We start from the raw sequence: 26,707 nt of genomic DNA on the forward strand, positions 1-26,707 counted from the left end.
GCAGAAGTCCTCAATTTTCTAAAATCACTGCCTTTGAAAACTAAAGTGCTATAACATCTCTCTTCACTCATTATCTCATCACCAACATCTGAACCTTACAAATGATTCTGTTTCTCTTACCACCCACTACTATACCCTGCACATGAGTGAAGAATAATATTTATCAAGCGAATTACCCAGTCTCCTTGTTTTCTTTTAATGATTTGTATCTATATTTGGGAGAGAGGGGCGCCTGGGTGGCTCAGTGGTTTGGGCTGCTGCCTTCGGCTCGGGTCATGATCTCAGGGTCCTGGGATCGAGCCCCGCATCGGGCTCCCTGCTCCGCAGGAAGCCTGCTTCTCTCTCTCTCTCTCTCTCTGCCTGCCTCTCTGCCTACTTATGATCTCTGTCTGTCAAATAAATAAATAAAATCTTTAATATATTTGGGAGAGAGACAGAGCATGAGTGGGAGGATGGGCAGAGCAAGAGGGAGAGAGTGAATCTCAAGTAGATTCCCTGCTAAGTGTGGAGCACAGTGTGGGACCTGATCTTGTGATCCTGAGATCATGACCTGAGCCAAAATCAAGAGTTGGATGTTCAACCAACTGAGCCACAATCTCCTTGTTTTTACTCCTCTTCCCATTTTATTGGCTAGCCTATTGAAAGCTAATGTCTGTGTCTCAGGAACAGAGATAATCAGATGACAAGAAAGGGGAAGCTCAACTTTTTGCAGAAACTTTGTTTTTAAGATTTTATTTATTTATCTGACAGACAGAGATCACAAGCAAGCACAGAGGCAGGCAGAGAGAGATGGGGGAAGCAGGCTCACTGCCAAGGAGAAAACCCAATTTGGGGCTTGATCCCAGGACCCTGGGATCATGACTGAGCTGAAGGCAGAGGCTTTAAGCCACTGAGCCACCCAGGCACCCCTGCAGAAACTTTCTTGACAAAAGCTGAGAAGATAAATTGGGCAGAACACTTTTATAGTAAGGTTCGGGGAGTACGAAAAAATTTCAATTCGTCTAATGCCATCAGTTTTCAGTACATCACCACAACTAGACCAAAGAAGTAATTATGTATTGGTTGTACCTTATGCCTAAGCAGTAGTTTATACTCTTACAATGAACTACATCTGTCTCTGGGACAGAATGTAACTTCAGATCATCAGAGAGCTTACCTAGACCAACAGCATTTAGTATCAACACTCACCTGCAAATGCACCCAGCTTGTGATAAACTTTCTTTGTACCATTTTTAGCATTTGAATAAAGGTGAACCCAAAGCTAACCGAACTCTCAGAAAGGAGTCTCTAATAAGTTAAGATTAATCAGTGTTCCTTTTCAGAAGTGGGAGAGGGTGTATGTTTAGGAATGTTCAAAGATTAGTTTGTTTCTTTTTCAATTTTTTATTTATTGATTTTATCTTAAAGCAAAACACAATCCCTTTCTAGGGCTTTAAATACAGATCAACAATCTAAACAGGCTGTACTGCAGCTAAGTACATCATTCTTCAAAGATCAACTCAGAAAAGAACAGGTGGCTCTAAACTTGTCATGAATCAAATATATTTAAGAGAAGCAAATGTAAATAGCAGCTAAAAATGGGGAGCAGGAGAGGAAGATTAGATCCAGTAGATGCTCCCTTTTAGGTGGTTTGCTGAGGTGTTTCTAACTAGCTTGTATATTGACATAACCAATGTGGTGTAATTTTTCTTCAGTTTGTCAATCATTCTACACATTAGTAGATTATACTGTCACCTCAAGTTGATTTTTCCCATGTGTATTTGACAATTCCTTGGCAATACAGAACTTAAATGGTCACTTTCTAAGAAAAGAAACAAAGGCTAATATTTCTGATAAAGAAAGCGGCAACTTTGAGAGATGAGTGAATGGATGAATAGGTGGATGGATGGATGGATGGATGGATGGACAGATGGATCGGTGAATGGGTGGAATGGTTGATGGATGGATAGATGGATTGATAGGTACATGGATTTATAAGACAACCACTAGGTCATTCATTATTTATTTATTTGTTCAACATGGTTTTGCTGAATGGTACCATGCTAGGATATAAAGGTGAGCAAGTTAGAAGTAGTCCTATTATGGAGTTTACAGTTTACCAGGTACAAACTGAGAATTCAAGGTAAGCAAAAATGTCTACTATATAACCTGGAGAATGTAACCAAAACAAGCTTTCCAACAACTTAGCTGGCAGCTATCTGTAATTATATACATGCCAAGTAAGATAAGAAAAGGCCTACAACCTCTCCTGGACGTGGTTTGGAGACCAAATAGGTTTTCATCATGACCTTTCCCTATGAATCCTTACATATACCTTCCAAATGCAAGAAGAAACCAGGAGATATCACTATTACAAATCTCCTGCCAGGAACCCATTAGTTCTGTCCAAACAGATTAAAAAAAACTGTGTTATGCTTGTTTTTGTCTTTTTTTTTTTTTTTTTTTAGTTGTTTGAAGATCAAAGTCTGATACAATTTCACCATATTTCCCTCCAAGGACACTTGTTACAAAAGTTATTAATGTACATTTTTGGCATATAAAGTCACACTCACTAAATCTTTTATCTCTTTTGGAACATACTTCTGTTTTCACCTATCAAATTCATGTTATCAGAGATGCCAATCTATGGGGCAAAAAAATAAGAGAAAACAAACATTTACAGAATCACAAAGTATATATCACCATTCAGTGGAAGGCAAAATTAGCAAATACGAAATCTGCTACTTTGGCCATTCAACTGAAAGATTTTTCTGTAAGGAGTTCTCCAAAGTACAGTCAAAATCTAGAGTTTAACAATCACTGTCCTTTATTCTGCTCTTCCTGCTGCAAGTTACACATATGGAATCAGTCCTCCGTGAGAAAGACCAGGGTTGGGATCAGGGGGTGCTGTAAATAGGTTATAATCCTGAATTGCAAAAGGTTCATCATTTCCAAGTGTTCCTGTTTCTGCCCAGAGAGTGTCTCCAGCCTGTGTATGATGGCTATCTGTAATGGAGACAGATAGCCCCTTTTCTTTTTTTTAAGAACAAGATTAACCATTTGTTTCTTTCTGCTCATCCCCCAAACTCTTCCTGTCTTAGACATACCAGCGACGTAATAAATGTCACCTTGTTTTCTGTCTTTAAGACTTTTTATATTTATAGGCAACATGGAAACTGATATTTGGTTTTAAACAAGAAATGATTTGCAAACTTTTACCTGTAACATAACAATAGAGCAATAATCAGCCAATGATAATAATGATGATAATGATAATGGTTAGATGCTAATTTGTGCCAGGAACTGTGTTAGGCTCTCTTCACTAATTGTTTCATTCAATTCCTACAATGCCTATATGATTCATGTGTTACTTTCTGTAGCCCGTTTAAGCACTTTCACATAGAAATCCATCCTTTCCCTGCAGAGCCAAAGTTGGCAATACAGGAACAGGCAAAGGGATAAGATTTTGTCCAATTGGGAAAAACAACCATAATCCTCATTAAGACCTACTCATTTTAGAATGAGGCCAGTGAAGCTATTAATTATGATTATGAGAGTAATATCTACTCACTGCACTGTACTGAGAAGTACAGCATATCATTTTTAAAATCATAATTATTCTTTTACTCAGAGACAAACATTGATAATGTTTTGAGTCTTATTTGTGTGTGTGTACTCACGTTCTTCTGTTTGTTGAGTTTTAGAAAACAAATACAGATCATATAGCAATGTAATTTGGATCTTTTTTCACTGAACATTATACTGTATTTCCCCATTAAATATATTCTTTAAGAAGATTTTCAAGTGCTACCTTATGTACCATAATTTAACAATTCCCCAACTTATTTAATAGACATTATTTAATGTCTATTAATGATGATTATTTAATTAATTTATATATATAAATTAATAATATAATATATAATATAATCATAATATAATATATAATAATATATAATAATATAATATATAATATATATTATATAATTATGACATTATTTAATAGAGTATTTAATTATTATGTAAATACTGTAATATACAATTATAATAATTAATTTATGTTTGCATGGTTTTCCTTCTGAAAGATTTCCAGAAATCAGATTATCAGATCAAAAATATAAAATCTTCCTTTATCTAGGGATGCTATCCCTATGCACAATTTCACCACTTAAAAATATATAATCTCTAGATCCAAGATTATATTAAATAACTTAACAGCTAGGTGAAAATGATTTTGTTTTGCATATTTTATGTTTTATATAATGATATCATATTGCATTCTTGTGCAACTTGCCTCTTAAAAGTTTAATTCAATATTTTTCAGATTTATTTTTGTTAATACATGCTATCATTCATTCTTTTTGTTTTTTTTTAAATCATCTCTTACTAGTATTTCATAATATGTATTCATTAGCTAGTGTTGGAATTTATGTTTTCCTGAATTACAAAAAAAACTGTTATAAATATAGGGAGTATATCTCTTTGGGCAAAAAAGTCATGGGAGATACAACTAACTGTCTTCAACTTTACTGGATGATGCCACACTATATTTCACAAGGGCTCTTTGCCCTATGAATGAGAATCCCTATTGTTCCATAACCTCACCAACACTTGGTATTATTAGATTTCAAAAACTTGTTTTTTTCCAATAAGATGGTTGTAAAAAGCTATGGTATAATGATTTTAATTTACATTTCCTGATCACTTTTCAGGTGGTTCAGCCTTTTATTCATTCATTAATTGGCCATTTATGTTACTTTTTCAATTTATGTTTATTCAGACTCCTACCCATTTTTAATTCAGTTTTCAATTTCTGATTATTTAGGTATGTTAACTCTTTATGTATTTCCTGTTACTTTTCTTCTGTTAAACATTCAGTAAGTATAAGCATACCTTGTAGAATGTTGCCTTGATTAACATTTTCTTGAAAAATGAATTTTGGTTTTTAAAAAATCCAAATTTCATAATATATCAATTTTTCCAATGGTCATGTAGCAAAAATTTAGATTTATGACACCAAAACTCAATAGAAAAATTTCTACAAAATGACATAGAGGAAAATTGTCAAGAAACTTTCCAAATCTGGTCAGTAGGATGTCAGAATCATGTGTAGATATTCTGAAAAGCATGCTGAGTGTCAACACAACAAATATGCATTGCATATATTGCCCATGCTAAAAACTCATGAGAGTGGGGTGCCTAGGTGGCTCAGTGGGCCTCTGCCCTCGGCTAGGGTTATGATCCCAGGGTCCTGGGATTGAGCCCCACATTGGGCTCTCTGCTCAGCGGGGAGCTTGCTTCACCTACTCTCTCTCTGCCTGCCTTTCTGCCTACTTGTGATCTCTGTCTCCCAAATAAATAAATAAAATCTAAAAAAAAAAGAAAGAAAGAAAAAGGCCATCAGAGCATCAGTGTGAGCCCCACTTTGCCAGTAAGTGCTTGAACTGCAAACCTTTCCGCACTGCCTTTCAGTTAGTTCTTTTTGCTTCCTGTCGGAGGCCTCAGAGTTCAGAACATATTGAAGACAATTATGCATTAGGAAGCAAAGCAAATGAAGAAAGTTACTACATATGAAGCACACAAAGCAAATATTTCTCAACAATCATACTAATTGTTGTGTGATCAAGAATACAACTTTTAAGTATTTTAAATCCTAATATGAGGGTTTATTGCTCAACCACAGACATTTTACTATTTTACTTACATTTCTTGAAACTGGTTGGTAAGTTGGGTTGATACATAATGCATTATCATTCTTGTTTTTTTAAAATAATGGGCAATTGTCTCCTGGAAACCACTCTTGGGTGAAATGTTGTATCATCAGGAATGAATCAATGAACATCAAACTAGACATGTTGTTCCTTTTTTTTTTTTCCTACCATGTTCCCTATCTATTACTCTTTGCTTTCTTCTTTTTCTATTTTTACACATTTCTCACTTAGTTTCGGTGTGACAGGTATGACCCTATTTTACAGATGAGGGCACTGAGATTCAAGGAGGTCTATAGCTAGCTCTATTAGTTTCCTGCTTGTGGTTGTTGTAACAAATGAACACAAACTTGGTGCTTAAAACAATAGAAATGTATACTCAGTTCAGAAGCCAGAAGTCTAAAATCAAAGTATTAGGAGAGCCATGCCCTCCAGAGGTTTGAGGAAGGATTCCTATTCCCTGGCTCTTCCAGCTTTTGTTGGTTGTTGGCATTCTTTGGCTTGAGGCCACATCACTCCAGCGTCTCTATGGTCACATTGCTTTCTCGATTGTGTGTCTTAAACTTCCCTTTGACCTCTCTAATAAGGACACTTGTGATAGAATTTAGAGTTCCCTAGAATAATCCAGGATGATTTCCTTATTTCGAGATTCTTAACTAAAAATCACCTCTCCAAGGGCCCTTTTCCCATGTTCCAGAAATTTGACACAGATACTTTTGTAGGCACCATTTTCAGCCTGACACATTGGCTCAAAGTCACACAGCAGGACAAATAGTAGACAAGTTCAGAGGTAGACTTGCCAACTCCAGAGTTCATGTTCTTTCTGCTCCATGTGCTAGCTTCCATCAGATTGTGTGACCTGTCATCTCTGTCCCTCCTCATATCTCATACTAAGAGAAGTCAGCTCTACCACAGAGTAAGGTCAGGATTCTGGACCTTTTGTCCCAGCTCCACAGACCTCTCCAAGGAGAGTCTGAAAAGGCTGAGCTGCCCATAAACACATTCCATCATGTACTCTTGGCTTCCTTTCCAACACCTGGTTAGCTTCCTGAGCCTAGTTCAAGAACTACACTAGAGCACCAAACAACCTTGCTGGCAAAAATTATTATATCCTTCTCACTCTGATTTCTCAAAAGTCCCCATCAGTCTGTAGTATAATAGAAGAAAAAATACTAAATATCATCTTCTTTCTTTTATCTGGACTTGCTATCTGCTGTGACTTAGGGAATGAAAATGGACATTTGAAAGAAACTATGCTACATCTCCCAAACTGTCCTTGAACATTCCGTTTAAAGGTTAAGCACTTTTTTGTCAAGAAATTGCTTGATGTGGAAAAAATATAAAATGTGATATTTCCACCTTCTTAACATATGGGTTAGTAAGATCTACAAAGTTCCATTCTGCTACATACTTTCTCCTTCCTTCTAAGAATGGTGATTTTCATCCACACAGATTGCCTGGAATTCAATCCATCCTCTCTTTTCCGTCTACCCAGAGTTGCTATTACACCATTTCACATTAGACTTGGAAACCTTGTAATTTTATAGGCCAATTTTATAGGCCAACCCTTTCCCATTCAAGTTGTCATCTGAATAACATCTACATGCATTATAAACCCCACAAGACAGTGTGTTCATTTTTACTTAAATAGACATACATGTCTCTAAGAAGTTAAGAAGAAAAATGGGCTTTTATATTTGCCTTGCTACTTATGATGTCTATTACCCTTCATCCTCACCTAAGGATTCAAGATTTCCATTATTTCCTTTCATCCTGAAGAACATCCCTTAGCATTTCTTGTAGTACTGATGGTCTGCCGACAATAAATTTTCCCAGTTTTTCTTTATCGGAAAGCAATTTTATTTTACCTCTATTCCTGAAGAACAGTTTCACTGGATATGGAATTCTGGATTGATAGCTTCTGTTCCTTTCAGCACATGAAAGCTAATGTCCCACTGTTTCTAGGTTTTATCGTGTCTGAAGGTAGGTTGGCATTTTTTCGAAACAGGGGTCCCTTGTTGTATATTGTATGTTGTTTTTCTCTGACTGCTTTCAAGATTGCATCTGGGATTTTCAGCTGGTTCATTATGATTCACCTCAGCATTTTGAATACTGGTAAATATATCTCTTTCATTAAATTTGGGAAATTTGGGGCCATTATTTTTTCAAACAGTTGTTATGCCCCATTGCTTATTTCCTTTCCTTCTGGGACACTAATTACCAGTATGTTAAAATTTATGCTATTATCCCACAGGACCCAAGACTCTGGTTGGGTTTTTTGTTGTTGTTGTTTTCCCTTTGCTTTTTATAGGGAAAGCTTATATTTATCTATTGTCAAATTCACTGGCTGCTTATAGTCTGTATGTTCCAAGGGTCAGCCAGTGATTTGGGTAGAATTTATACTAAGAATCTGTGGTTCTTTCGGTCTGGTTTTCCATTTCTGAAATTGCCCCACCACTTTCTAATAGCTACAGTCACCCCAAACTCTGTACTCTGGTTCTTCTGGCCAGAAAGACTGTGGGTTTCCCATTGGGGTTTTAGCTACCCTATGTAGTACTGACTACAGCAAGACCTCAGGATGGAGAATTTGACCCATACTAAACCCCTCTTCTAGGTGTCAACTCTTTTCCAGAGTCAACCGGCCTTTTTTTCACTCTTCACATACAGAGCATTGATCCATTTGTTTTGTATTTTGGTCAGAGTTTATAGGTGTTTTCTGTGGGAATTTACTTGATTGTATGGGAAGCAGAAATCACTATTTCTTATGTTTTAACTTTGTTATGTTGTCTACATTAGTCCTGACAAGTTCAGTAATGTTGCATGAACAAGTAACTCCTAGAACCTTAGGGGCTTAAAAAAAGCACAAAGGTTTATTTTCTGACTTATAACTCATGTCCATTTCCCAGATTAACAAGGGCTCATGTCATCCTCACTTACAGACACAAGCTGGTGACCTTCACTATCTATTTATCATCCTGACAAGGGGAAAAGGGGAATATGGTAAAAAATGCACTAGCTCTTAATGTTTTTGCCCAGAGCCAACTTATATCACTTCATTTCACATTTCAGCAAAACATGTGGCCTCACTTAAATTCAAGTGGATAAGGAAGTGTACCCATTCAAATTACCCAGAAGGAAGAGAACTAAGATATATGTGAATGAACCTAAAGACTACCAGGATGTCATGTCATATGGATTTTTTCACTTTCACAAAGTCAGCCAATTTATTTCCTCTATGTATTGTGCCTTATATAAAAAGAACTTCCCCAAGATTATAAGGTCCCAAGATTATGACATATCCCTCATGTTTTTCCTCCAATATGTTTAAATTTTTACAAAAAGCCATTTAGCTCATTAGCATAACTGGAGTTGGGTGTGTGTGTGTGTGTGTGTGGTAATATGACTAACCTGTTTCTCTAGGTGGACAGCCAACTGTCCCATTCACTGAAAGAACATGCCCCCTCTACCAATTTAATATTCCAACCTCATCTATAAAATCATTTTATGTATACATGGATCTGTTTTAATACTCCTCATTTTAACCAATGATGTATTTGCCTGGTAAATAACCCCACAGTATAAATACTTTAAGTTTTTAGTAGGTAAATACCCCACTATGGTTCTTCTTATAAAATAAATCTTGTCCAACTTTCTTTAAAAAACTATTCTAAAGTATGGTCTTTCTCTTTTAAAATCTACAAGTTGCTTTTAAGGTACCTTAAGAAATCCTGTTTCTTTTTGATTTGAAACAGATTGTGTCTTCCCAGTAGGGAACATGGTACTTCTAATCAACTAAGGTTTTCTAAGTTTGTTTGGTAGAGTACAACATTTTTTATATAACTATTGTGTAGTCCATTTTAGTTTACTTGTGAATCCTACAGTTTTGTGGTCCTCATAAATTATAAGAACGCTATTGATATTTTACTGGGATCTTACATATAGCTATCTCTCTGAACTCTATCAGTTTTAATTGGCTTTTAGTTGAGTTTGGAAAAGACAATCATATATATTTTAATAGCACTGGTTTATCTCTTTTTTCCAATATTTATACATCATATTTAATCATATTACTTTTTTCCCTTAGCAGGATTCATGTTGTATAATGGCTAGCACAATGTTGAAATGGTTACAGTAAAGGCAAGCACACTCATCTCATTTGTGGCAATAAAAGGACTATTTCCAGTGTTAACATTAAATAATATACCTTGCTATAGAGGCCTCTGATACCTTGTAATATGCTGTGTAAGTTCATTCTATTCTATTCTATTCTATACTGAATGAGTATTGCTTGCTTATTGTGTTGTTAAATAGAAAAGAGGACTCTAAACTTATTAATTCACTACTTTTATTTTCTGTGGATCAACTTTGTTATTCTCATTTAATAATGAGAGCTCTTGGGGCACCTGGCTGGCTCAGTTGATTAAGTGTTTGACTCTGGATTTTGGCTTAGGTCATAATCTCAGGATTTTGAGATGGAGCACTGCACTGGGCTCTACATTGAGCTTGAGTGTAGAGCCTGCTTAAGATTCTCTCTCTTTCTCCCCCTGCCCCTCTACACTCTCCCTCTAAAAAAAATAGAGCAGGTAGGGGGAGAGAGAAAGAGAGAGAGAAAGAATGTGCTCTTGGGACTATTAATTTTCTGCTAAATATAGCTTCCGAGATCAGACGAGATCGGGCGAATTTTCTGCTAAATATAGCTTTGGCCATTTAAATGTATATATGTAGAGTTGTCTTTTTTCTAATACTTTGTTACTCTTATGTTTGATTTCCTATTTGAACCTGAAGTTCTTTAAGATAAATTCTTGTTTTTTATTATTGGTATCACAGTTTTTCAAGTTCTTGAGCTATACATTTACACCTTTATTAATTTTTAGTTTTATTAAATTGTAGGCAGAGCATGTAACCTGTAAACATTTTGTGTTTCATAATACAGTTTTCTTCGAGGTTTAATATATGATCTTTTTTTTAAATGCTTCATGACTCTGTAAAGTATGCTTTTTATTTCTAGAGAACAAAGTTCAATAAATATTTATTAAATAGCTTTACTAGATTAAAATACTCAATGTATTCTGTTTATCTGACCCACAAAAGATCAATAAAAGTGTATTAAAATCTCATAAAACAATTTTATTTTATCAAGTTTTCCTTATATTTGTAACAGCCTTTATTTCATGTATTTTGAGACTGTTACTATGTCAATGAAAATTCAAGAATGTCAACTTCGTTGTGAATTCTCACTATTTGAATGAAAATATAATCTTCTAGAACACATTTAATATTTTCACCGTCTCTGACTATTTTATCTAAATATTGCTAAGATTACTTTTTTGTTTATTTTGCTTTTGCCTAATATATCTTGTCCATCTTTTTTGCTTGTTTGTTTGTTTGTTTTAGCCAAAATGAGTCCTATTTGTTTTAGGTACGTCTCTTCTCAGTAACCTATGGTTAGATTTTGCTTTTTCATTGTAAAAGCGAGTCTTGGTATTTTAATAGACTGGTTTAATGATTCTTTTCTAATGTTTGAGCTTCAGAATCTGCTTTCACCTTCACATTTTTTCTTGACATCATGTAAGGCACATGGGAAAGGTCATTCCTATTTTATACATGAGAAAATTTAAAACCAAACAGGTTAAATATATTTCCCATAGTTATTTGGGTAAAATATGGTGGGGGTAAGACTTAGCCAAAGGATACCGAAACAAAAGCCATGGCTTTTTACAAAGATGATATACTTTTGTTGAATGTCAATGTTCAGATGGACTAACTGGTCAAATTATCTGCCTTTTTTTCAACTAGGTGAGTTTACACTAGTGTTGTCATAAATGATATATTTTGCTATACTTCTGTGATCTTACTTTATGCTTTTTGTAGTTTATGCTTCACTGTTAATTTCTTTGCTTCCTATACTTGGCAGTTTAGGCCAGGTGGCACAGTCTTTTCTCTCTCCATTGATTTGGAAGTCATACCTACTTTCATTTCTTTCTTTTTTTTTTTTTTTAAGGTTTTATTAATTTATTTGATAGAGAGAAGACAGTAAGAGAGGGAACATCAACAGGGAGAGTGGGAGAAGAAGAAGCAGGATTCCCTCAGAGCAGGGAACCCAATACGGGGCTCAATCCCAGGACCCTGAAATCATGACCTGAGCCAAAGGCATCAGAGCCTTAATAAATGACTGAGCCACTCAGGCACCTCCCCACTTTTCATTTCTAATAGAGGTAACAAGTATACCAAAAAGAATATTAATATTTATTGAATGCATAAGTAACTTTTAAACCTTTCAAATATTTGAAATTGTGGAGTCCACCCCTGCTAAAATAGCCAGTTATCACAATTTTCAGACTCTGTAAATATAATCTTGGGTTCTGTGACTACTTAGTATTAAATATTAAAATATTACATACATGATACTTATTAAAGCATTATCTTATATTACATATTTTGTCTTTCAAAAGTATAGTTTTACATTTGCATTCAGTGTTATAATTAAACAATCGTTTAAATCTCTCTTAGGTTTAATTAGTTACATTATTAATAATCAGTCTCCTAACATTTATTTCTCTGTTACAGAATTCTTAGATTTGATTTCTCTCTCAATTGCCTGAGCTAGTGCTTCCTAAATCTTAGTGCATGTAAGCATTTCCTAGAATACTGTTACTATAGATAGCTGTGTTCCATCTCCAGAGAGTCAGCTTCTGGAGGTCTGAGGTGGACCAGAGAATCTGTACTTCTAACTGGTTTCCAGATAATGTTGTTACTGGACAAAGAATATCCCTTTGAATAGCAATGACGTGGGCTACATCCTTAAGCCATTTTCCTAGTGAAAAGTCTTATGCTTTCTTTTCTCTTGTGTATTTGAGAATCTCTTTCTGTTACTTTTACAAGTACAAGACAACTTAGGTTTACTTCTTCAGTACACTCTCCCATGCTGTTCCAAGCAAATTTCCATAAGGTAAATTGTTTTCTTGCCTGCCTGCTTGAAGGATTTTTTTTCTTTATTTTTGTAATTAAAAAAAAAGTTGCCAAGTTGTAATAGTATGAACCCTTTTCATTAATGTTGCCCAGAGTATGAAAAACTCTTTCAATTTGCATACTGAGGCTTTTTTGTTTTTGTTTTGGCTCAAAAGAACTTTTATTAATTTTTGATTACTACTTGTGTTCCAATTGTTTCTGTCTCAAGAACATCTATAATTCTTAGATTTGGTCTAGTGTTTAAGTTGATGATCTCTGCTACATTTTTAATCGTCTCTATTTCATTAATTTAATTTTATTGTCCTTTTCTCCATTTGGACAGAACTTAATCAATTTTTCTCCTACATTAGTGATATATATGTATTTTTAAATGTTTATTTCTTTTCAGCTTCTAATGCAGGTTTTAATTCTGTATGGCATTTTGGTTTCTTTATCACGTTTGCTTGACTAACTTATCTCTTTTTCCAAACCATCCTACTTTCTTTTAGCTTCAGCTTATTCTTGCACTTCTCTGTTTCCTGAGGTTTCTGAGGATACCAAACTTCTAAATATCCTTTCATGTTCCTGTGGCAAAGCATCCTGTGAGGTCTATAACTCTGGGTCTCTGAGATACTGTTCCTTCTTTCTTGTCCATCATGATTTTTTTTTTTTTAATATGGAATGCTTCATGAATTTGCATGTCACCCTTGCACAGGGGCCATCCTAATCTTCTCTGTATTATTCCAATTCTAGTACATGTGCTGCCAAAGTGAGCACTGTCCATCAGGATTAAGAAAAAAAAAATCAGTTTATCATGAAAGAGCCAGTATTTGCCAAGAAAGAAATGATGACTGTCTTTACTAATGTGTTACTTGAATCCCCTAAAACTGGATCATAAATTGGTTTCCAGAATTCCTAATCCCAATTCCTAGTCTCTAGAAGCCATTTTGTAGAGCTCCTTGAGATGATATAGAATCTTCTAGTACCACTGCCTGGATCTATGTCCAATCTGAATACAAAAAATACACCACAGTACTCTCTGTACCTTCAGCATACTTATAGTTCTTTAATTATGATACTGACAAATATACTTCTAAAAATATTATTGTCCCCAACAATAGAAGGCAAAACACTGATCTTCCCCAAAGATGTCTATATCCTATTCCCTAAACTCTGTGAATATGTTAGGTCACACAGCAAAGGAGAATTAAGGTTGTGGATGGGATTAAGGTTGCTAATCATCTGACTTTATTTTATTTATTTATTGCTAATCATCTGACTTTAAAATAGAGAGATTATCAACTATTACTCAGGTGGATCCAGCCTAATCACAAAGGTCCTTAAATACAAAAATAGGCGCAGAAGAGTTAGAGTCAGAGTAAGGCAATAAAACAAAGACTCAACTGGTCATTGCTGGCTTTGAACATGGATGAGTACCACAAGACAAGGAATGTGGACAACTGACAAAACCTGAAAAAGACAAGGAAACAAACTGACCCTTAGGGACTTGAGAAAGAAATGCAGCCCAACCAACATGTTGATTTTATTCCAGTGAAGTCATTTTCAGATTTCTGATCTCCAGAACTTTAAAATAATAAATCTGTGTTATTTTGAGTCACTATGTTTGTGGTGACTTTCTACAGCAGCTATAGGAAACTAAAATACGACATGCCATCTACTATTTGTATTCTCTATGTCAATGCAGAGATAGAAGTCTGTGTTAAATAGTATGGTTCAAACATCACTTACACTGTATAGGAATTCTCACTCTTGTAATTAGTCTCTGCATGTTTCTGAGCCAGGGCAATGGGGGCAACTAAAAGATTAAGGGTCTTTCCTCCTTCTAGCCATAGCACAAGTGCACTGAGTTGAAATTGTTCATTCCAGTTCCACCAAACTTCAAATTAGTAGAATCCTTTACAAGAATTTAGAATAGCTTTGACTGTAAGAACTAGTTTTTGGTGGTAGTAGCTTTACGTGTGTGTGCATGTGCACATACACACACATACACACACACACACACACTACTATCCAGGCATCAATTTAATTTCATATAATCTTCAATCCCTTCTTGGTTAAGGTATTGATCCTCTTACTTCACACCCTTGTGAGTGAATGAAAACTTGAGAAATTATACCTTTATATAAAGTGAGAATGCATTTCTAACTATAAGAATTATTTTTCCTCTAAATAGGTAGAACCAAGGCCTATTTTACTTTTGCACAGCACTACTTTTCCCTAGGGAAAGAGTGAAAGATCACATTTTTAAATGTTTCTCTCTCTGGATTAGAGGCTAGTAGGAATGTGATTTCCTTATGTTTTGATTTGCCCAAGTACGTATTTCTCTACTCACTGGTCTCTGGAAATCACTGTGTTTACTCAAGATTTAACTCAAGAGGCTAAAGTCATGGGTAAATACTAAGAGGGAATTGACAAAGGCATATTAAGTTTTAGGGAATAAACTATACTTTCCTAAAAGAAACACATTATTATGGAGTTGACACAGAACGGCTTTCTACCTTTTGTATATCAAAGGCCACATGAGCAGCCAACACTCTTCATGTGATCTTGTCTTGCAAAATTTCTGCACAGCACCACACTTTAATGAATAGCACAGACTCATTCATCAATACGTACTAGATCTTAGGCCACTGGGCTTCTTACTGCTCCTACCATAAGAATCATCTTATGCTTGCATGCTGAATACAATTGTTCTAAATACATAGGTCTTTATCTGGACCAACACTGATTGAGGAGGAAGGGTCCTCTACTATTAATAGGCAAGAAAGTCTAACACTTCCCCCACCATTATGACCATCAAACAAGATAAAGCCTTTTTATCTCTGGGAGGATTAAATCAAAACTTAGATAGATTGACCTTGGAGATGAGCCATTAGTCTTCGTAAGATAAATATGAATACTTGGTGGTATTATTTAATAGAGCTGCAGAGAATACTGAGGAAACTAAGCAGGCTCATATGAGAAGGACTAGAAGGCAAATGTGAGATCCATAAGGACATGGGTAGGACAGAGGACACTAAGATGTTGAATTTTGTCTGAGTATGATACTTCTCTAGTAAAGCTAACTGGTGGGCTCCTCAAAATAAAGATATTCTCTATGGTGTTGGCCAATGTGAGCCCAATATGAAAGAACATGAAAAGCATCATAACTCTTTAAAAACAAATAAATACTTTCATTTTCCTAGGTACCTATGAAACAAGTGGTTAAGAGGATGAGCTCTGAAGTCAAATGGATGAATGTTCAAATCTGGCCTTGGACCTCACAAAAATGCAATGTAACTTCTCCATGCCTCATTTCCTACATTTGTAAACTGGGGATAATACCATTACCTCACAAATTACACTGGGAGCTATATATATCAGCTATGATAATACATATAAAGCTCCTAGCATAGTCCTAACCTGTACTAAGAGCTAACTGTAACTGCTGCTCCTGCTAAAGAGAGGCTGCAAAGCATTCTGGGTAAGAATAGGACTGTTGAACAACAAGACTGTCCAAGCAGGCTCTGCCATTTAATAGCTGTACAATTTGGGGTAACTTATTTAAATTATCTGTGCCTCAATTTCCTCATCTATAAAATGAGAGCAATAAGAATAGTTATATCAGTGTCATCTTGAGGACTAAGTGACTTAATGTTTGTAAGATATTTAGAAGAGCATCTGGCACATAATGTGTTTAATAATACATTATTCACCTCTCTTGGTTTTAAAACTGTGATCATGGGAAGTCAAGGGCTCTGCAATGATACTCTGGGGGTCTGTGTGGTAGAGTGGAGATAAGGAAGGTATGGCCCTCTCTCTATTGAAACAGAGTAACTCTGTTTTACATTTTGAGCTCTTGGGCAAGATTTTCTTTGAGTAAAAGGTCCTGCTGTTCAAAAAAAAAAAAAAGGAAGTAATAGAGGGAAGGAGACAGGCAGTGGGAGAGAAAGGGAGGTGAGGAGAAAATAAAAGAAGGAAACAAACCAGGGATCTATACCAAGAGGCCCTCATATAAAATACCTGGATCAGTCTGGTTTCTACAAAATATTGCATATTTTTTATGCATTATTTAGTGAATTTAACCAGGTCATTTTTAAGGTTCCCTATAGAAAGAAAATTGTTTCTTGAAAAGTGAATTTTAGTAAATTCAAATTTTAAACACACAACTTCCCAAACTTCTTTAGGGTAAACAAAAATCTTGATAATTCTAATTTAACATGCAAATCATGAATATTCACTACAGTTAAATGAATAATAAATCACCCCTGACTTCAAGTGCTTGCCATGGAAAATTGCCTATTTCCTTAAACATGCAGAAATCTGTTTTTAAATTTTTTTTTAATTATTTTTGCCCTCATGATGGTTGCTCTTCAAAGCAGCCTGGAAAATGTGCCATCTTCAGCATTAAGGAACTACAGAAGAAAAGATTAAAGCAAAATATGGTATCATTAACAAAAGGAAAGATAGAGTCCATGGATCTATCCATGACTATGGATGGCTGGGTTCTGGGACACATTTTTTAAATGTTACCAGATAAAATTTATGATATAAATGGGAATGTTCCTTAGCCATTCTGAGTATTATTATCTATTTGAATAATAAATCAAAAGGCTCTTTATCCATTTATGGCTGAAATTATGACCGTAGACAGGTTACTGATGTGATTTACTCCATTGATGCCAATGAAATGGAAACCCAGTGAAAATATCACTGGATGGGCCCCGTGTTCTAAAAAATTAGTGAGGCTTGGTAGAACAAACATTTTGAAGGGAAAGTATAAAACTGCAAATATTTATGTCACCATTATATCAGTGAGCTCATTAAGATTTCTTTTAAATAACTACCCTTCAGGCATTGTTACACAGAAATCCCAAGTACATTCAAGCTTAAGAAAAGTACCTATTTCATAATTTGATGGAAGAACATCACTAGTATTTGGCCCCAAATTGAATTAGTAATATTTAGCCTTTAAAGACTCATGTAGTGTGATTCCATTTATATAAAATTTAAAATATGCAAAAGCTACAGTGATTAGAAGTATGTACATTGATGACAAAATTAAGAAGAAATGCAAGGAAATGATTATTGCAAAGGACAGGATAGTGTCTACCTCTAATGTGGCCAGAGGTTTGCAGGGGACTCTTGGGGCACTGGGAATACTGAGGCTTGACCTGGATAAACCTTGACATGGGTTTTCATTTATAATTATTCACTAAACTGCACATATATATCTTGTGCATTTTTCTTATATTTGTTATATTTCACAATTGTGTTCAAAATTCCCTATTCTGAGGTGACTCTCCAGTCCAGTACAGAGGTCATACTTTATACTAGAAAGTATTGGTTGTTTATCTGAAATCCAAATTTAACTGGGCATCCAGTCCTTCATTCTAACCCCAACCAGATTATCACAGTTAGATTACAAATACTTAAAAAGAAAAAGGCAAAATAAACCACAGGTACAATGCATAGAAGTCTCGGCTATTCCTGTTTTGTATCCTATTAATATGATAAATTTGTGTTTCATGGTTTATGATGCCCCTGGGGTTCTTATATCCAGGGACTATAAACAAAAGTAGGCTACATAGATGCAAATTATAATTTGCTTATAGGAAGGCAAAGAAGCTGACCTTTATAAATACAACCACGCCTAAGAAAGGAGAGCTTCAAGTCAAAAACAAATCTGAAAAAGAAAAAAAAACTTAATTTGTTCTTTCTTTAAAGCAGGGATTTGCCTTTTGTTATGTGCATTTGTTTGCACAGGAAAGGAAAAGACAATCAACTAGTTAAAATGGATGCTATATTGTTCCCTTATTCACAAAGAATTACACATCTGTCTAACAATACTAACCACTCTGAAAGATAATTATGGATCAAAAATACCCTGAATTGCTTTAAAAAATACCCTGAACTGCCTCCAGAAATGGCAAGAAGAATTCAATTAAATTATTTGTAAAAGCCAGAGTCTTTTTTTCCTACCCATCTGCTACTTGAAATGGGATGACCTTTCAAATAGTGCTTGCGGTTCTCAAAGCAAACTCTAAATAAAGAAGTGGAGTGTGTTTTTTACCCCCCCCCCCACAACCAGGTTCAGCATAGATAGAGCATTTGTACTGACATTCTACACCACTGAAAAGAATGCAGATTTGGCCTCTAGGACATAAAAGAAGCACTTTAGGAATACCAATCAAGCTCTGTCCCATGCCTTCAGTCATGACATTTGCCCTCTATGAGAAAGGTGTGCTGTTTCCAAGATAAGTGTTTGGGAACAAGCTACATGAAGTAATTTACTCCCTGGAGAAAAACTGGAAACCCTACTCCCAAACAAAGAGAATAAAGTACATGTTAGTGAACAGTCCCTTGTTTAAGGGGCCTATGGCAAGAGAGCTAATTCAAAAAGGTCAGATATTCAAGTAACAATAGACTCAAAGCAGACTTCCCAAAGGCCTCTCCATAGGCCTTATATTATCAACTAAGAACTGGTACTATGAGACTATTAACAGTGCTTTCTTCACCAAGTCTATACGCCTTTTTCCTTGTTTTATTTTTCCTTCCCCTGCAGCTCTTAATTTTTAGAACATTTCCAGTTTGGTCTTTTGTGTCATTTTTTCTCTAAAAATCAGAATCTTAAAAATACAACCAATGAATTTTTCTTGATAAAAGTACAACACACATCTTACAAAAACTTCAAAAAATTAAAAAAAAAAAAAACCATTAAAGATAATCTTTTACCCCACCACACACAGAAAACCACTCCAGTCTGGTGTGTCTACTTCCATTCATCTTAAAGCATGACTACCTCACAAAATTGCATCATAGTAGGTTAGCAACCAGAATCTAATACACTGATCAACTGTTTTATGCATATCTTCTTATGCTGTCAATGGAAATTCATCATATATAAATTTTCATTATAACTTTGTGATTTTGTACATGTGTCTATGTGAGTATACAGTTGTGATATAACTTATAAGTGAAATTATTTATTCAACTATTTATGAATATAGAGATTTAGCTTTTTTCATTAGTATAAACAAAGCTCTACTGAATATCGAATATTCATCTTTGCAATTATTTCCTTAGCATTGCTTTCTAGAAGCAGTGTGGCAGGACAGAAAAGTATTATGATAATGAACATTATCAAAGTTTTTACATTAATATGGCTAAACTGTGCTCCAGCAAGTTGAGCAAGATATGTACACACTCTAGACAATACCCTACACTCTGGGTAACATTGAGAAGCATTAATTTCATGTTCACTTGTGATTCTGAGCAAAAACTCATCATCGCTCTAATTATCTTTGCTTTGATTAACTAATGAGCTGAAAGTTTTAGTGGTGTATTATATTGCCTCCTTTATAAATTGCCATTCAACTATTTTGCCCACTTTTTCTTTTTTTTAAAGATTTATTTATTTACTTTTTTGGGAGAGAGAGTGTACACACCTGAGCATGTGGGAGACGGGGCTGGGACGGAGGAAGAGAATCTTCCAAGCAGACTCTCCACTGAGCAAGAAGCCTAATTCAGGGCTCTATCTCACAACCCATAAGATCATGACCTGAGAGGAAACCAAGAGTTGGATACTCAACAGACTGAGTCACACAGGCAATGCTTGTGTCTACTTTTTAATGTGATAAAAGGATTATCTTAAAGTACAATATTTTAAGGATTTAATGTACATATATATACGAATGAAATCAGAAAAAAATGCTACAGATAATTATTTTAATTTTTTAAATTAGCATAATAAACAGAAACACAAAGGTATGTATATTAACAAAGGTATGTATGTTTAATAAATTAAATAAATGTGGGGCCCCAGGGTGGCTCATTCACTTAAGGATCTCCTTTTGGCTCAGGTCATGATCCCAGGGTCCCGAGATTGAGTCCCATGTTGGGCTCTCTGCTCAGCGGAGAGCCTGCTCTCCCTTGCCTTCTGCCTGATACTCTCCCTGTTTGTGCTCACTCTCTGCCAAATAAATAAAATCTTTTTTAAAATAATTAAATAAATTAAATAAACATATACACACACACACACACAAAATGTATCAGTACTTTTCCCCTGCCCTATTACCAATCCCATGTTCCCATAACTCATAAAAAAAATAAAAATAAAAATAAAAATAATTACTTGTTTATGCTTCCACAGCTTTCTCTAGCTTCATACAAATATATACAAACATAAATTATATATAGAACCATTCTTTTCTTTTTCACTTAAATGAACTCAATACTTTCCCAACTGGTCCAATCAAAGGACTATTCATCAACTGTATCGTGTACATGTTGAAGATCACATAGAGGTCTATCTAATTATTTTTATTCATTGCACAGCAGAGTTATAAATATGGTCAACAATTTCCCTATTAATGAGTTTTTTGGTTAGTGTTTTCTCTTGCTTTGTTTTGTTTTTACCACTAAAAAAATACAGCACACGTCTTTGAATATGCATTTGTATACAATAGATTAAAGATTCCCAACAATAGAAGTACCAGGTCAAAGAGTAGGTGTACCATTAATTTTGACAGATAATGCCAGACTTTTCAGAATTTGAAAACATTCTACTTTCTCATTATGATTTGATTTGTATGTCTATGATGTCTGCTGACAAAGTTGAGCAGATTTTCATGCCTATTGCTCATTTAAATTTTCCTTTTTTGTGAATTACCAATTAGTATCTTTAGCTATTTTTTTTCAAATATGGTGTAAAACTTTATCTCATCAGTGTATGAATTCCTAGTATTCTAATATTTATATTGTTAAAGGCTATACACTTACATCTTTAATTTATCTAAAGTTTATTTTTTTAAATTTTATGGTGAGAAATAGGGGTTTATCATTTATAACTAACAAATGAAAAGTAGCTTTTACATCTTTTTTTAATAGAAACATCTATTTCCCACTCAAATAAAAAGCTACTTATACTAAATATTTAGCTCACTATTACATACTTGGATCTGTTTCTGACTTTTTCCTATTCCAATGTCAATTTTTATCATGGCCAATAACATACTGTTTGAATAACAGCAACTTTACACCTGATTCTTGATTTCAGCTCAGGTCATCATATCAGGGTTGTGAGATCAAGCCCCGTGCCAGGCTCCTCATTGAGTGTGGAGCCTGCTTAGGATTCCCTCTCTCCTTTTTATTCTGCTCCTCCCTCCCTGCTTGCACATGTACATGCGAGGTCTCTTTCTCTCTCTCTCTGAAAAAGTAAAAACAAAAAAGCAAAAAAAAAAAAACCCAAACCCCAGCAGCTTTAAGTTTTAACCTAAGACATTAAGTTTAAAAGTCTAGAAGAAAGAATAAAAATATAAAGCTGTTGCAATTGTGACTGGAATTCCATGAACATAAGCATGGTTTTAGGAAGGAATGACATTTTACAATAGTAAATATTAGGGAATACAGAATGATGATTTCCTTTCTTGTTAAATGCATTACTAAATATTTTATATTTTTTATGTAAATGAAGATTTTCTATTTCTTTGTAACTGGTTATTGAAGGTATAAATATGCTTTAATTTTAATATATTTATCTTGCAGCCATGCAGCTTACATGTTTTCTTAGTCTGTAACAGAGTCTTAAGCTTGCTGGGAATATAATCATATCATCTCAAAATGAGGATAACTCTGTTTACTATCTTCTAATATTTATGTTGTCTAATTTTATTGTTTAATTACATCATGTAGAACTCACAACGGTACCAAGAAACAGTGTTGACAGTAAATATTCCTCTGCATTTTTCCTAGTCTTAATAGCAATGGCTTTTATATATTCACTGTTTAATGTTATAGTAGGTTTTGTGAATATATATTATTATGTTTAATTATCATCCTTCAATGTCCATTTTATTTAGAAAATTATTTGAAATTTCTAATAAATTTTAGAACATTATTTTTTGGCATGTGTACTGGGTTGAAATTTATGGCCACTTAAAATCTCAGATGGCCTTATTTTGAAATGGGGTCCTGGCAGATGTACAGATGAGGTCATATTGGGTTAGGATGGGTCCTGTCCATCCTATCCTCAAAAGAAGAGAAAATAGAGGCAAAACCCGACACACAGGTAAAAGCCCATGTGATGATAAAGGCAGAGATTGAAGTGATATGTCTACATGCCAAGGAACACTAAGAACTGACAGTAACCACCTGAAGCTAGAAAAAGGCAAGAAAAGATCACCCCTTACAGCATTTGAAGGAGGCATTATCCTGTTTGGCACCTTTATCTTAGACCCTTAGTATCCAAAACTGTGACAGAAAAAATTTCCGTTATTTTAAGCTACCCAGTTTGGTAATTAGTTACAGCAGCCTTAAGAAACTAATATAGCATGTATTTATAAAATCATATTACTTTTATCTCTTAATTTGCTGATGTGATGAACAGTGTGGATGAAATCCCAATTTTGAACCAGTTTATAATTTTTAAAGTAAACCTGATTTCAAACATTTTATTATATTTTCATAACCAAATGGATTTAAGTTGCTATTTTTAAAATCATATACATACAAGAATGAAATTGGTATGAAATATCTTTTAGCACAATTGATATTGGGTTTTGATATAAAATTATATTGGATTTCTAGTATTACTGAGGCCCCCTTCTTTTTTCTCTACAGTCTTAAATTGTTTGATAACCATAAAGAGTATCTCTTTTTAAAGCTTAAATTAAATTTAGCTGTAAAACCATCTGGGCCTGGAGCCATTTTCAGTGGTACATCTTAAACAATCTTCTACTTTTTTTCCTCTGATTATTATTATGAAAATATTTTGACTTATCTTATGTGAGTATTGATAATGTATACGTTCCTAAAGAATCATAATTTCTTTTAGGTTTTCAAATAAATGGCTACAGAATTTTTTTTTTTCAAAGATGTGGTAGTTACCAGTATTGACTGATAGAGTTGAACAGGAAACTAGAAGAAAACATGCCCCTTTCCTCCTACTACTACATGTGGATTGAGTCAAAGGGGAGCATCCCTCAAAGAAAGAAAAGAATCATTCTTCAGTCAAGCGTATAGAAGTAGCTCTTATCACTGGCAAGAACCTCTAAACAAACCCATAAAAATATTTTCATCTGAATCACAGGTACACATCACAATAAAATTTAGATAGTTGGTCCTCAAGTTATTTGATACTTTCCTAGAGTCTTAGCAAAGCTACGCAGAAATTTTCTTGACATTTCCATTAAGCTACAATAAAGTTTCCATTTTTTTAAACACTTGACAAAAAAAAAAAAAAAGAATTATTCTTCCCTCGCACCTGCACACATTTAAAAATATCTCCAACTTATCTAAGAAACAATTTTCTCTACAACTCTCCCAGACTTCATACTCCTATACTTTTATTCATAGCAGATGGAGGAAATTAGAGTAACACATTTGCTCTAAAATCATTAGTGTTGCCTCAGCACTTCCAATCTAAAATGGCATTTCAAGGGGTTATTGTTACGTGGATCAAGAGTTTGCTCTAGGCACAAAGAGACATAAAAGCCAATCTGAATATTTTTTTTTCACAATGAGTTATTGCATCTTAATTTCTTCAACATCATTCCAGTTGGATTTTCAACACAAATCAAGTGGGAGGACAAAGAGGTGTGATTTCTGTCAAGGGTGATATTTTGTTCCATGGCCAGTCCTCTGACAAATCATTATAGCTGATTTGGAAAGCACTGTTCTTAAAACTGTCCACTGCTGGGCAGTCTGGAAGACTAGGAATATATTTCTACCTCTCAGATATCAGTCTGCCCTTTAGCCTCCTGAAATGCCTAAAACTAAAATAGGTAGTGAGCTTCAGATGACAGCAACTCTGTCCCAGACCAAAACAATCCCTGGCTGAAGAAAGACCAATCTGTGAGAGTTTCTTTAGCACATATTATATTAAGTCCACTGTTAAAAAAAAAAAAATTCTTTTCAGTTTAAGAAACTACACACCTGGAAAATACAGCCTTGTGTATACATAAGAGCAATCATGGAGCATGATACCAGATCTTTCCATACCGTATTACAATTTTCAAACTCCCTTCATGTCACATGTGTATGTCATCCTCATAAATCTATAATGAATAAATCTATAATGAATGTAGAATAAAAGAAGGAGACATAAACATGGTGGCCTTAAGATGAAAGTGACATTAAAAATCATCAATAAACCTCTTTTTACAGGTGAGAAAATGGAGGCCAAAGGAGAATGAGAACTTTTTCCTTCTTGCATAGTCACCCTGTGAGGCTAATAGAGTGAAAGCCAGTCACAAGAGTTACAAAAAAAGAGTCATAAAGACCAGGAAGGGAAACAGAATGGAAATAAAAACACTAATTCTGATTTAACATATTTTCTTAAAAGAAGAAATTCTGTTGAATTAAAGCTTAAAATTCAAGATTCATCTCTAAGGACCACTTGGCTATGATGGTTTTAAGCCATTATGAGAGCCCTTAGAGAGAAGAGCAGTTTTAAAATTCATATTTCCAGTAAATATGTGCAAGTCTTGAAGAACATATTCATGCAGTTGTAAACAGTATACACATATACACACAAAAAACCTTGAAAGTCACTATTATATAACTACTGAAAGGAGCCTAAATATTCCATAGCTCAGTTAAGTTATTCATGCATTTACACCCTTTAACTCATCCTCTACTTTTCCACTGCAGCAAGGACCTAGTTAATTATCTTAATATCGATACCTCTCTATCATACAATAAAGTTTTAAAATGATCTTTCCTTTAAAGGAAAATATATTACTAGTAGTATTTTCTGTGACAGCGTTCTCAAAAATACATGTCAACGATGCAGAGGCCAGAGTCCTAATATCTTTCATTCAACAGAAAATAGCCATTTTCCATGACTCAATCCAGAATATATTTTAAAATCTAGATGTAGGGTATCATAAGTCAAGTAAAAGACTGTATTATAGAAAAGCACAAACATAAAAAAACATTAAAAGTGGAGTCATCATTTTAAAAGGAAGAAATTTACAGCGGCGGTGAAAGATCGTATCAGGGTTAGAGGATTGGAGGACAATCTCTGTGTCAGAATCCACACTTTATTGTCAGAACGCACCTCGACATTTTAAAACTGCTTTTAGTCACCTTTTAAACGGCTGAGAATTGAGAACATAAAACACAATGTCTAACGCACCACAGAAAGTTTTATGATTCTCTTCCAAAAAAATTAAAAAAAAAAAAAGGAAGAACAAACATCTTTATTTCCATTCCGGATCTGCACAATATATGCTTGCATTCCATTTGCTCTGATTCATTTACATTTTGCTGAATTTTGTTTTTGTCCATTTTCATCTTTCAAAAGATTTTTAAAAAATCAACGACAACAAAAAGCCCTCAAAAGATGCTTTCAAGATGAAACCGCAAAGAAAATAAGTACATGAATTAGTGAAACAACATTCAAGTTTATACAAATGAGGCAGTTACATCTTTTCTCATCTTGTCCGAGAATTAATTGCCCTGCTGAAATTAGACACAAGCATGCTCCATGCAGACAGGAGCCCAAGCTGGAAGCAAACCCTTGGAATGATAATAATACTGCCCCTGACTCTTTTCACATGGCTATGTTTTTGACATGTTCTTCAATATTCTACCCAGTTGTGGTAGGACTATGACAAAAGATTTCTCTAGGCAGGATGAGCACATCCATGGTGAATGGCAGGGAATGACAATAGGCAACAAGCCCCTTTAGTGGCCCCAGAAAGCCCACAGGTCTTCTGCAAACCTTACACATACACGCTCTAAGGAAAGCATATCAAAAATGGAAACTGTGAGGACAATTTTAATCACCCAACAGATTATTCTATGATTTATTATAACTTTATAACAGCAAATCTTCTAACACACAGGAGACTGACAAGCTTATAGTCTCTCCCTGCCCCTCAGTCTCTTTAAATGTTTATGTGACGGTTTTTACACATGGATGGAGATGACCTTAATATAGTATTTATTTTAATCTACACAAGGACAAACTCCAAATAGCTAAATTTGACCATAGTGGAATTTTCTTGGTTATTTTTAATTTGACTCAAATCACCTCTATAGGCCATACAACTTTTCTCCCAGACCTC

At 34.6% G+C, this 26,707-nt stretch overlaps 1 protein-coding gene and 1 non-coding gene across 12 annotated transcripts in view; both read right to left on the reverse strand.

Moving 5' to 3' along the window:
* Positions 1-26,707, reverse strand: part of FHIT (fragile histidine triad diadenosine triphosphatase) — a 1,430,768-nt gene that overhangs the window by 913,561 nt on the left and 490,500 nt on the right. The gene's annotated exons all lie outside the window — the stretch shown is intronic.
* Positions 13,306-13,412, reverse strand: LOC131826151 (U6 spliceosomal RNA). Its single transcript, XR_009351446.1, has one exon. It is a non-coding gene; the product is annotated as a U6 spliceosomal RNA (small nuclear RNA).

The sequence above is a fragment of the Mustela lutreola genome, chromosome 2 (genome assembly GCF_030435805.1).
Source record: "Mustela lutreola isolate mMusLut2 chromosome 2, mMusLut2.pri, whole genome shotgun sequence".
NCBI classification, from domain to species: domain Eukaryota; kingdom Metazoa; phylum Chordata; class Mammalia; order Carnivora; family Mustelidae; genus Mustela; species Mustela lutreola.